Source organism: Bidens hawaiensis, unplaced genomic scaffold, assembly GCF_021521415.1.
Source record: "Bidens hawaiensis isolate Kalapana, Puna unplaced genomic scaffold, B.hawaiensis_p1.1 tig00010780_1, whole genome shotgun sequence".
In the NCBI taxonomy this organism is placed as follows: domain Eukaryota; kingdom Viridiplantae; phylum Streptophyta; class Magnoliopsida; order Asterales; family Asteraceae; genus Bidens; species Bidens hawaiensis.
The window spans coordinates 291,593-303,792 of record NW_027491828.1 but is presented as its reverse complement, the minus strand read 5'-3'; the positions used below and the strand labels follow the sequence as shown (position 1 = coordinate 303,792).

Below are 12,200 nucleotides of genomic sequence, written 5' to 3'. Positions count from 1 at the left end.
ATAAACCTGCCAAAGAACCGAACCATAGAGTACTTAGTACCGGTGCCACGGAAAGATATGTTTTTAGATCTCGCATTGAAAAACCTCCTTCATTTTTTCATTTTATTGTAATCAATAAGATAATACATATTTAAATGTACAATTATCTAGTAAAAAAGATTTACTTTTTGTTAAATACAGAAAAAACGTCCTTTTCTTCTCCAATATTCCCCAAAAAGACTCAGTTATTTTTCCTTGGGGTTCCGTTCCATATTTCATATAGATAGAAGTCTTTTGCTATTATTATATGTTAAATGAGACCAAAAAGACGAAATGAAAAGAACAATTCTAGGTTTTAATAGAGGAGATAACGATGTGGAAAACAAGACAGGAATTCTCTACAATGACACTGTAGACCAACGGAAGGGATGTAGCGCAGCTTGGTAGCGCGTTTGTTTTGGGTACAAAATGTCACGGGTTCAAATCCTGTCATCCCTACCTATTACTACTCCTTTGAGCAGTAATGAGGTATTTTTTAAGATCAACTCACAATGGACATATCATATAGAATCTTTCATTCTTATGACACTATATAGTATGCATACAATGACACTATATAGTATGCATACAAGATGTATTGGGGCCAATTCTTTTCTTTTTTCTTTACAGTATTCTCTTTTATGATAAGAAAGCGCTCTTAGTTCAGTTCGGTAGAATGCGGGTCTCCAAAACCCGATGTCGTAGGTTCAAATCCTACAGAGCGTGATTCGGATCTTCTTCGATCGAATTCGGCTGAAACACTAACTGGAACTGGAACAGCAATCTTAATTTGACCTCCTGGATATTAAACAAAGGAGGAGGTCAAAAAAAGGGGGGGATGTTAATTAATCAAAGGTCCAACTGATCGCCACGCCTGTATTGTAAATATGCAGTTACAAATAATCCAGCCAAAGTAATAGGAATTAGACCTAACACGATTCCAAAAAGAAAAACTTCAGTCATTTCAATTTGTTTGAAAGGAGAAAAAAGAGGTAATATCTATACCTAAATATTAATCCAAATTACCACGAATCTCAATGACCAAGAATTGGTAATTGACACGATAAGTAACTAGAAATACACAGAAGTTCGCGGAAAGATTTCCTTTTATGAATTGTGCAATTCATTTCAAATAAGTCGTATCTTGCTCAGACCAATAAATAGAGCTGAGGTTATAGTTAAAGCCGTTAGTAGAAAACCGAAATAACTAGTTATTATAGGCATCAAGGAGCTAAATGAAATATGTTATTTTTATACATATGTTTATAAAAAAGCACTTACGTGAGTTTCATTTTTTACAAAATAGGAGAGAAACAAAAATACCAATTGCAAGCTTTTGATTCAAATATCATTATAGACAGCACTAACAAGGATAAAGTCACAGCTTTAGAAAAAGAAATTGATTAATCGTCTATAACATCAACGCATACCGCGTTTGCAATCAGCGAATGCATTCTTGGATCATTTTTCAATTCAACTATTAAGAATTAGGTCGTGTAATTTCGTTTTAAAACAAAACTCTTTTCGAATCATTATGGAATCAAATTAGTAAATTATTACTATTTTTTTTATCAAATCTATTTTCAATTTTAGAGCGAACAGTAATCTTATAAAACTTTTACTTTCATTTTAACTAATTAGATTTCGTAATAGGTTATAATATCTTGCATATAATATCTTGAATGAATGAGAACAAAAAGTGATCACACGATCACTCGAAAAAAAAAATAGGTGTTTTGGTTCAACTATATTATAAGACTAGTCATTTCTTTTCTCTTTTGCTTTAGAAGTTCTAGTTTGTATCTTTCCTATTAGAAATCCGCCTCTTTGTAGTTAGGTCAAAAAAGAACCTTCAGATTTCAGATTTCGATCTAATACAACAATGCATGCATTAGTGATTCCAATTATTTCATTCGTTGTTCTTTTTCGTTTATCGAAGAAAATTTCCTATTATTCCTTGTTACTGGACGACTAACCAATTCCTAATTCCTTAAAAGATAAAAAAAGATTCCAACAAAAAGCGCTTATACAACTATGAATAACAAAGATTTATAGATCTAAAATCTACTTACATTTGCGGTAATATTCTAATCATTTCATGAATTATTAGAAACTCACTTATCAGATTCGCATTTTACCCTATCCTTAGTTTATAGCCCTAAACTCATAATGGCGAGAAATGGATTATTTGAAATTCAATAATTTTCTATTGAATTGGACATTCTTTTACATCGACAAACAACAAGAAAGAAATTATTTAGCACCTTTTTCCAATACTTATTGAAAGTGCATTGCTGTGTCAGAAGAAGGATAGCTATACTGATTCGGTATACTCTAAAGACGCCCTCGGTACAATATTGACGATCTCACAAAGATTTTTTTCAGTGAATTTACATTTACTGATCCAATCTTTTACGGAATCGATCCCCTTTTGACTGTACAAGAATATGTGGAGCTCAGCATGTCTGGAAGCACGGGAGAACGTTCTTTTGCTGATATTATTACCAGTATTCGCTACTGGGTCATTCATAGCATTACTATACCTTCCCTATTCATTGCGGGTTGGTTATTCGTCAGCACTGGTTTAGCTTACAATGTGTTTGGAAGCCCTCGGCCAAACGAGTATTTCACAGAGAACCGACAAGGAATTCCATTAATCACCGGCCGTTTTGATTCTTTGGAACAACTCGATGAATTTAGTAGATCTTTTTAGGAGGCCTCAATGACCATAGATCGAACCTATCCAATTTTTACAGTGCGATGGTTGGCTGTTCACGGCCTAGCTGTACCTACAGTTTCATTTTTTGGGGTCAATATCAGCAATGCAGTTCATACAACGATAAATCTAATCCGAATTATAGAGCTACGACACAATCAAACCCAAACGAACAAAATGTTGAATTGAATCGTACCAGCCTCTACCGGGGGTTATTACTCATTTTTGTACTTGCTGTTTTATTTTCCAATTATTTCTTCAATTAAGAAAACGAGAGAGAACTACAATAATAGACTAATCATTCTAGACTAAAATAATAATAAAATTCCGGCTAGAAGCATACAAGTACTGTAATGCGCCTCTCCGTGGGTATCTGGTAACCATGTATGTAGGGGTAGAATCGGCTGGGATTACCCTTTGATTTACCAGAAGCTGCTAAATCACGGTAGGGATCACAGACAAAGTTTCAAGTTTGTTTGGTTTTTATTTTTTCCTACAATAATTTCTTAGTTAAATCTTTTGATTGGTTCTCAAAATTTTCACAACCAGATCCGTTTTCGAATATTTATATGTCTTGGTCGAGCCAAAGTAAAAAGATTTGTAGACCCTAACGGATAACGAAATAATATAACCAACAAAATTTTTAGGTCTTATGTAAATGGTTTTTTTGTTTAGTTTAAACAATTAAATTTTTAAATGGGCTTACTTAGTTATGATTTATGTCATATAAAAAGCCTTTTGTATAAAAATAAGCATAAAATTGTCCTAAATGATAATAGAACCTACAACATTAACTATACATATTTTTTTGAAAAATTGGTTTTAAATAATCTCAATTATGCCCTATTGGTAAATATCAGTCCCAACATTACACTTGCCTGCTGACAGTCCAACTATTGGTGTATTTGTTTTTAACGGACCACGGCTAACGGATGTTAACTCCGTTAGTCTTTGTCAGACATGGTCATTCCAGCTGTCAAAAATTATCTTACGTGGAATGATACGTGGCGACCGACTATGTATTATTATTATTATACTCCCCATCTCACCCTTTTTTCTTAGTCAAATACCACCACCATCACCCCTCATTTTCCCGGGCGAGCCACCACCACCACCCCTTCATTTCCCCGGCAAGCCACCAACACCTTCTCCAACAAGCCACCGCCCTAATCTCTATCCGACCCGGTGTAATCGAGCATTGGTTTATCAAGGTTCGAAACAACCCCCCCCCCCCATTCCGACACTTCTTTTAACATGTCTTTGATGCCGTTTTGCGGGTGTTCCGGCCCCTCCCTCCCACCTACCTAATATCCCTACCCGTATCCACGTTTTTCCGGCGAATAAACGAATCACCACCAATTCGAACACCATTTGAGGTAATAAATATATCATTTAACTCGTTTTTATCAACCGAATAAAAGCCCTAAAATTTTAACTGCAAACCATAATCAACTAACACGGATTTTGGGTTCTAATTGTTGACTGTTTCTAGGGTTCTAATGAAAATCTCCACCATCGGAAACCTAGATCTAAAATGGAAATGAAACTTCATCGTGAGGACATGGTGATGACACATTAACAACAGTAGTGGTTGTAGCCAGTGGTGGTGGCCGGCGTCTATGATGGCCGGATTCTATGAAGAAAGTTGGTTAATGGCATATGAGAGAGAGAGAGAGAGAGGGAGAGAGGGAGGGGGTAATAAAAATATAAAATAAAGAGAATGTCCCAACTAAGCTGCCACGTAATCAAGTGTTTGACAACTAGATGTGCCACGTAAGCGTAGACTAACGGAGTTAGTCATCCGTTAGTCGCGACCAGTTAAAAACAAATGCACCGATAATTGGGACTGTCAGCAGGCAAGTGTAAAGTTTGGACTGATATTTACCAATAGGACATAGTTGAGATTATTTAAAACCAGTTTTCCTATTTTTCACACACACACACACACATATATATATAATTGTGCCCCGGCTGATCACCCACGTCGCCCTACGCCCCAGCCAGCTCTGCTCACAACTAATGGTAATATTTCCAGAAATGATAATTTAGTCACTTGACTTAGAATTATGCAATTGTGGCACGTTTAGTACCTTTACTTTCCGAAACCAAAACAAGTAAAATAACCCGATACTTATTTATGTCACAAATACTCGTATATGCCTGTGTTTCAATGAACATATTACAACTTAACTTAGCCATAATGCATTTATCAAATTCACAAGTCATCATCATCATCGTACTCAGTATATCCCACCAATAACAAAGCTATGTTAGGGTCTGAGGAGGGTAAGATGTAGACAGCCTTACCTCTACCCCATAGGGATAGAGAGGCTGCTTCCGGTGAGACCCCCGGCTCGATAGTAGTTTTGCATCAAGCCTTGGACATAAAGCACATAACACTCAATCATCGGGATACCGGCTGATTGGTGCATGTACCCTCGTCTTTCGGCTATCAACGCCACCACATGATGCCTGATTAACCTTCCGCCACTTTTAACGTTATTTTCACAAGATTAGTAAAATAACGTCAAAATTAGTGCAATTTCACTTTTGCCACCCGAGGGTTTACACATATATACATAATATGCGCGCACCTCAAGCAGGGCGTCAAATTCACAAGTAATAAGTAATAATACCCATGAATCAAATAATTGTTCAAATTCAAGTTCTATATGTTAGTTCTAAAATAAGGTATGAATCACTCACATTCACTGGTACACTAGTAGGATTGATTAAATTTTGAAGTTCCTTGTCGACCCATCGACTTGATGAACTGATATCACGTAATAACCAAGTTTAGTTCATAACCTCATAAAAGGTTATTACAAAACATCATTATCATACGAACCATTAAATTATTTAGAAAGAATTAAAGGGATTGATTGACAAATGACAATCAAACACTCATCTTCTTTTCAATATTTGTTGATCTGTTAGCTCTAACCGTTCGTCTTAACTTCCTAGAGTTGGAGTTTATCATCATATTTGAACCATATACAAAATATAACACTATATATGCACATTAAAGGTGATAAATACTACAATTAATCAACAACTCCAAATTTAACTTCGAATATAATAATTAGTTCATTAAATTATGATACTTTGATAACATCAAAGTGAATGAAATTATTAGGAACATCATTAGTTGATCGGCATCCATTTAAGTTAGAATCTGAGTCCACATGAACACACCAACACCCCCACAAGGGTCAAGGGGGTGCAACCCTAAATATTTCAAACAATCATAAGTCCTGACCAATCATGCACTGTCAGATTAGTTTTACCCTGAAATACTCTAGGGGTGGTGCGCCACTCCTCTGACCTTTCAATCACCCTAAATATTTTTAATTTTTAATTAAAAAATACTAACTAATTATACATTTAAAAACACAAAAATAAACAAATTGCATAGATATCATTTTTAAAATACATAAAAGAATTAAACTAGGGGTGTTCATCGGATCAGACAACGAATTATTCGGTTTATTCGGATTTGAAATTTTAGGACCCTGTCAGAAATTCGATCCGATCCAAATTAGGAATATTCCTATCCGATCCGAATCTATAGGAATTCAATTCAGATCGGATTGGAACGGATTCGAATAATATCCGAAATTATCCGAAATAAATCTAAAATTGTTTCCTTATTTTATGTTCCAAACATTTAATAGTTTAGGTTCACAATAAACATACAAACTAAAAAATACGAATTAGTCTTGAGCTTAAATTTAAAATTTAAAATCAAAAATAGTCTAATAAACATACCAAATCGGAACATACCACTAAAAACATGTTATTTATTCGGATTAAACGAATATCCAAATAATCCTATTTTTTAAAAATTCCATATCCGAATCCAAATTGGTTTATTTCGGTTTTGGTTCGTAATTTGGATTTTGGATTTAATGAACACCCCTAAATTGAACAATACTTTATTCATTAAAAAAATACATAAAAATGCTATTCCCGATTCCATCAGGTTTTTTTTTGGAAAGGCAAAGTTTTATATAAATCACTCGAGTTAGAAATTTCTAACCAGAAACAAGACAAAATTACATGCTAAGTAACGAGTTTTTTAAGTCATGCCACCGAGTTCATACGATGCTAAATGTTACAAGGCGAGTACCATAAAAAATAAACCGAACAATGGAATCAAAGAAACTTTCTCTATTCTTGATATTCGAACCCAAAATCACTTCATTCCGGGCACTCCAAATAATCCACCAAACAGTAAAAGTAATTGTTTCGACAACTTCTTTTCTCTTTTTCACCCAACTATTAGAATCCAACCAACAAACTATTAGATCCCATCGGCTTTTAACGTTTGTTTTCACTTCAAACATGTCATTATCGCGAGCGTTAATTTGTCTTATCGTATTTTCCATTATCGTGGGAGTTACTTTGTCTCATCGTATTTTCCCATTTCGAACACACTTGGTGCACAACATAATCTTTTTGTCCTCTCTCTAACACAAACAGTTGCACACTCATGGCTAAAAAACCAACATTCGTTAGTTCACAGAGTCTATTTCTTCAAAAATATGGATCCAAGCCTTTGCTAACCCTACTTTTTCATAGCCCCATGTTCGTGGCTCCCTCTTAATTCTCAGTTTGGGATTGGTTGCTACATAAAGTGATGTGTTTAAAGAAAAATGTATAAATTTGATAGATATATAAGAGAGCAAAAATGGTTGTAAAATGGTGTATGGAAACATAGTTGGGAGTGTAAATTTATAAATAAATTAAACAAAAAAATTAATGTTGAATGATAAATGTATATATATATATATACACACACAAATATCCGTTCAACGGCTTGATTCATCTCCTTTCATCGGGTAATTGTATTTTTCAATCTATTTTTTTAGAGGGGGGGGGGGGGGGGGGGTTACCCCTGGTATACCTGAGCCACGTACCTGCTACCCTGAGCCACGTACCTGCTGCCCATCCTTACCACCCTAACGATAGACACCGTCATTCTTGGAGTCTTTACCAACTATAACTTAATTTTTGACGAGATAGGGTTCCAGATTCACCCGCGAGCCCAAGTAAACCACAAAGCGGTGATAACGCTCGTGGGGTGTAATCTTTTCACCTTACAAGAAGCCTGCAGACGCCACCCGTGGGCAGAAAGGCTTGTCACCTCAAAGGAGACAAACTGCACGCAACGGCTAGTTCTTGAGCTAGTCACAGTCCAAGATTTCTTGAAGCCGGCAACCAAGACAAAAGGAAATTGGGATTGCACGTTGAGCTTATCACAAGGCGTTAACACTACACCTCTTGATGGCAACCATCATTACCCACCCGCTGTCATAACCAATCGGAGACCTCGAACTTGCTCCCCCCACAAGAATAAAAGGTTTTTTTGATAACGAGAGCTTGAACGATCATTCTCTGCCTCCCTGGCTATAAATATCACACTTAGACCAAGGGTTTAAGGATCCTCCTTCTCTCACTCTCACTCGTTATTAGTTACAAATAGCAATACGGATTCTCATGTCGGATGATGGTTACAGAAAACCCATCATCTTCTCCTTCTCGTAACAAGCTCGCGGTATTTTGGTTTTGCAGGTTGAATCAAATAGAACTTATGGAGATTATATTTAACCATATCCCAATCGAGACTTAGGCTTTAACCCTTAGCTTGATCCTTGGGTTAAACATGTGTTTCTACCATGTTTCTACATTAATGATGTGAGAACTGAGAAGTTCTCTATTGTGTGATAATGCATGTCTAATTACGTAATGATGAGCATGATGACATGCAATCCACAAGGTAATTGGCTCAGGACCATCTCTAAAATTTCAGGGACCCTAAACGAGTCTTAAAACATGAGCCTTTGTATATCACTTTGGTTCTCAAAGATTAGTTATAATTGTAATAACAACATACAATAATCATACCTTTTTTTAGCTCGGCTCGATTCGAACTTTTTACAAACCGATCTTAAGTAACGCATGAGCTTTTAGTAATATATCATGTATATAACTATAGTTATTATGTTTAAAGTTAATTAAAAATCATATTTACATGTTAATTTTGTCAAATTTGTAGTAAGCCAGGAAGCATTGAAGGCGGCATCGGGCAAGGTTGCTAAACACGAAAGAGCTTGTTTGGAGAATCAACACGTGTTTATCCCCTTCGCCTTTGACAATTTTGGTTTCTTAGCTCCGGATGCCGTGGATCTTTTGAATATGGTTCAGAAAGTTGTGTATAGTAACGTATCAGCCCATAAGAATCAAAACTTTGTTTTTAGTTGGATTGGGTTTGCTATCCAAAAGGGGGTTACGGTGCAGCTTGTTGCCCGCTTACCTACCACTTCATTGTAAATCGTTTGGATGTTTCTATGAAATAGGCATTGCGATGCGAAGAGCTTTGCTTGGAGAAATCGAAGGAACATGTATCACACGCGCAAAATATGAGAAAATCTCACACGAATATTCTACCATAATGGGTATTCAAGAATCAGTACATGAAATTTTAATGAATTTGAAAGAAATCGTACTGAGAAGTAATCTCTATGGAACTTGTGAGGCGTCTATTTGTGTCAGGGGCCCTGGATAAACTATAAAAAATTGTTATTTGAGATTTTAAGATTTTTAATTTGCGAACCTTCTATGAAAGTTCTTTGTTAGGCGCTTCATTTCCCTTACACTTGCACACTTGGTCATTGCGTTTTATTGCTTTAAACACGGAATTCTTTTACATTTCTTCCCTCCAAGATTCAGATTTTTATTTTATTTTATTGTTTTATTTTTTTCAAATTTAAAGTTGATGACATGGTAGAATCTCCAAAAGTAAACCTTGAAATAATATTGTTTTTTATTAGAATGTGTTAATAAATTAGGATTACATATGAAAATATCTAGAACACCAAGTTACTTGTATAGTACCTATACTATCACTATTGTATCTAGTGCATCCAACGCCAGTATGCCACTCTAATTAATTGAATAAATGAACTGTGATGATAAGTTAAATGCTTTTTTTTTCTTTTAATGTTTTTAATTGACTATTTAATATCAAGCAAGTTATTTAAATGAAACTTTTTACTAACATCTTTAGAGCATTCTCATTCCATTCTCTAAATAATGTGAGGGGATTCTTCATTTTTTAGAGACGGTTAAAAGTGATTGTAAGATGATGAGAGAAAAAATGTTACTGTTCATGGTTAAATTTAGAGCAAAACACACTGTTCACCTCTATAATTTTTTAATGTTTTTGAAAGTGGTGAGTGAATGAGAGATAAAATATAATGATAAAAGTATAAAAAAATATTGTATAATTGAAAATGGAAGAGAAAAGATGGTATTTTTAATGTAATTATAGAGATGGAGATAAAGAATGAAATGAGAAAGCTCTTATTTATTGTATAACATACTAAAAACTTAAGCATAACGGTTATGATGCATGCTACACATTACACAACTTATTATTTGATCCGAATTTTCATTCTTGATTGTTATTGATGACAGAGACACAAACACACACGTGTAATTTGTTTGAATTTATGAGAATTAGAAAATCCTCATGAAACACTGCCTTAATTTATATTTTACTAGTTTGAGGCCCGTGTTTTACACGGGTAATTGATGAACATTTTAAAGTTTAACCATTAAATGAAATCCAATCAACATGATCATATATTGTTAATACAATTACAATTTACATTAAAAATTACAGAAATTACATAACTAAGATTACACAAATATGTTAGAAATAAGAAAAACCTTCCTTGTACATTTCATTTTTTATTGTATTGGTCAGCATACATTGTTTACCAAAAATTAAAATCTTTAGTACATATCTGCTTGTAACTCTTGATAAGGTTACATATAGGTCTGCTTATAACTCTTTCGTGTGACAAGTAAGGCTCTTTAAGTACATATCAACCATAGATAAATGATAATGTATCTATGAAACTAACAAAAAAATATTTATACACATAAAAGATCATATATTTTAATCAATTAATATGATGTGATTTTAGATCATCTGCTCATGTTTATCCAAATATCATTATTGTCTTAAAAACCAGATTTCCTAACTTTGATTAGATAATCATCTTTAGAATCTTTAGAATTTAAAATTGATTGATCATTATAAATTTGTTGTCATTAACATTCTGTGTATGATAAATTTTTAATTAATTTTATATTTTACAATTAACATGTGCATAATCAAGCAACATATATATAACCGAAAATTAAAATATAACAAAATATTTTGTTTCATTTCATATGAATGTAATTGTCAGAAAAATGACAAAGATATACTAACCTTAAAGCATGATCAAATAACAGTGATTATTCTGAGCTAACAGAATATTAGAATATCTAAATTGTACAAAGTGAGTATAGTGATTCTTATTTATAATACTTGAAAAAATTAGATTAAGAATGTTTAAATTTTGAATATTAATCTTGTGTTATTAGTTAATGTTATGAGAAGTTATTGGAATATTTAACTAATCGATATATATATATATTAACAACTTATAAAAAAAAGCAAAAGTTTCGGATTTATGGAAGCACGGTAAATGACTTTTAATTGGATTAACTATTTTTTTTAAATAATGTAAAAATAGAATATCCTTGAATATAATGAGAAACATGATTAAGTTACAAATAATAAAAAAATAAAAATATTATATATTTCTATTAAGTTACATTATAATTAAGATGTGAATCTTAATGAATTTTTATAAATTTTAATAATAAATGTTATAACTGTAATTTTTTAAAAAAAATGTGTATAACTTTATTATTTTGAATATAAACCATAACACACACTTTAATTTTCTACTAACCAACAGGTAAAACTACCATAACCTATTTCGATGTATTTTTATAAAAATAAAATTAATTTATTATTATATTGAAATTATGTAAATAACTGATAAAACAATATTTTAGGTTTCAATATCCTAAATAATTTTTTGGAAAACGAAAATAGTAGAATGAGACTGAAACAAATTTTTTGGTTTAACGTTTTGAATGCTTTTAGTTAAGTAATTTGTCTTATAAGGCATATTAAATTAAATATATATATATATATAAATGTATAAAAAAAGGTATAAATTGATCAAGCCAAAAAATATATATTCTCTTAAGCGTTTTGGTATGAGTTATGAAAGAAAATATTGAAAACTATATATCAATCTTCTTATTACTAAAACCATTTATACTACACAAAAATGTCATATAAATAAATGACAAATAGTTCATATAGTAAATCATTATACATATGGATTATAATTATAATGTTTAAGATATATATAATAGAAATTATCCATGTTTGCAATATTTATACAAAATGTTTGGTGAAAATTAAGAAAAATACATATTTTTCCGATTTCATATGCATTTGAAACTAATATTATATAAAAAAAATTATGCATTACTGCTCGAATCCTAGTTATTTGTAGTTTCTATACAAATCCAAATTCTTCGACAATGATGC

The 12,200-nt window shown here is 32.8% G+C and overlaps 2 non-coding genes across 2 annotated transcripts; both read left to right on the top strand.

The window, feature by feature from the left end:
* Positions 1–403: 403 nt before the first annotated feature.
* On the top strand, positions 404–477 carry TRNAP-UGG (transfer RNA proline (anticodon UGG)). Its single transcript has one exon. It is a non-coding gene; the product is annotated as a tRNA-Pro (tRNA).
* A 193-nt stretch (positions 478–670) lies between these two features.
* TRNAW-CCA (transfer RNA tryptophan (anticodon CCA)) lies at positions 671–744 on the top strand. Its single transcript has one exon. It is a non-coding gene; the product is annotated as a tRNA-Trp (tRNA).
* The last annotated feature ends 11,456 nt before the right edge of the window (positions 745–12,200 follow it).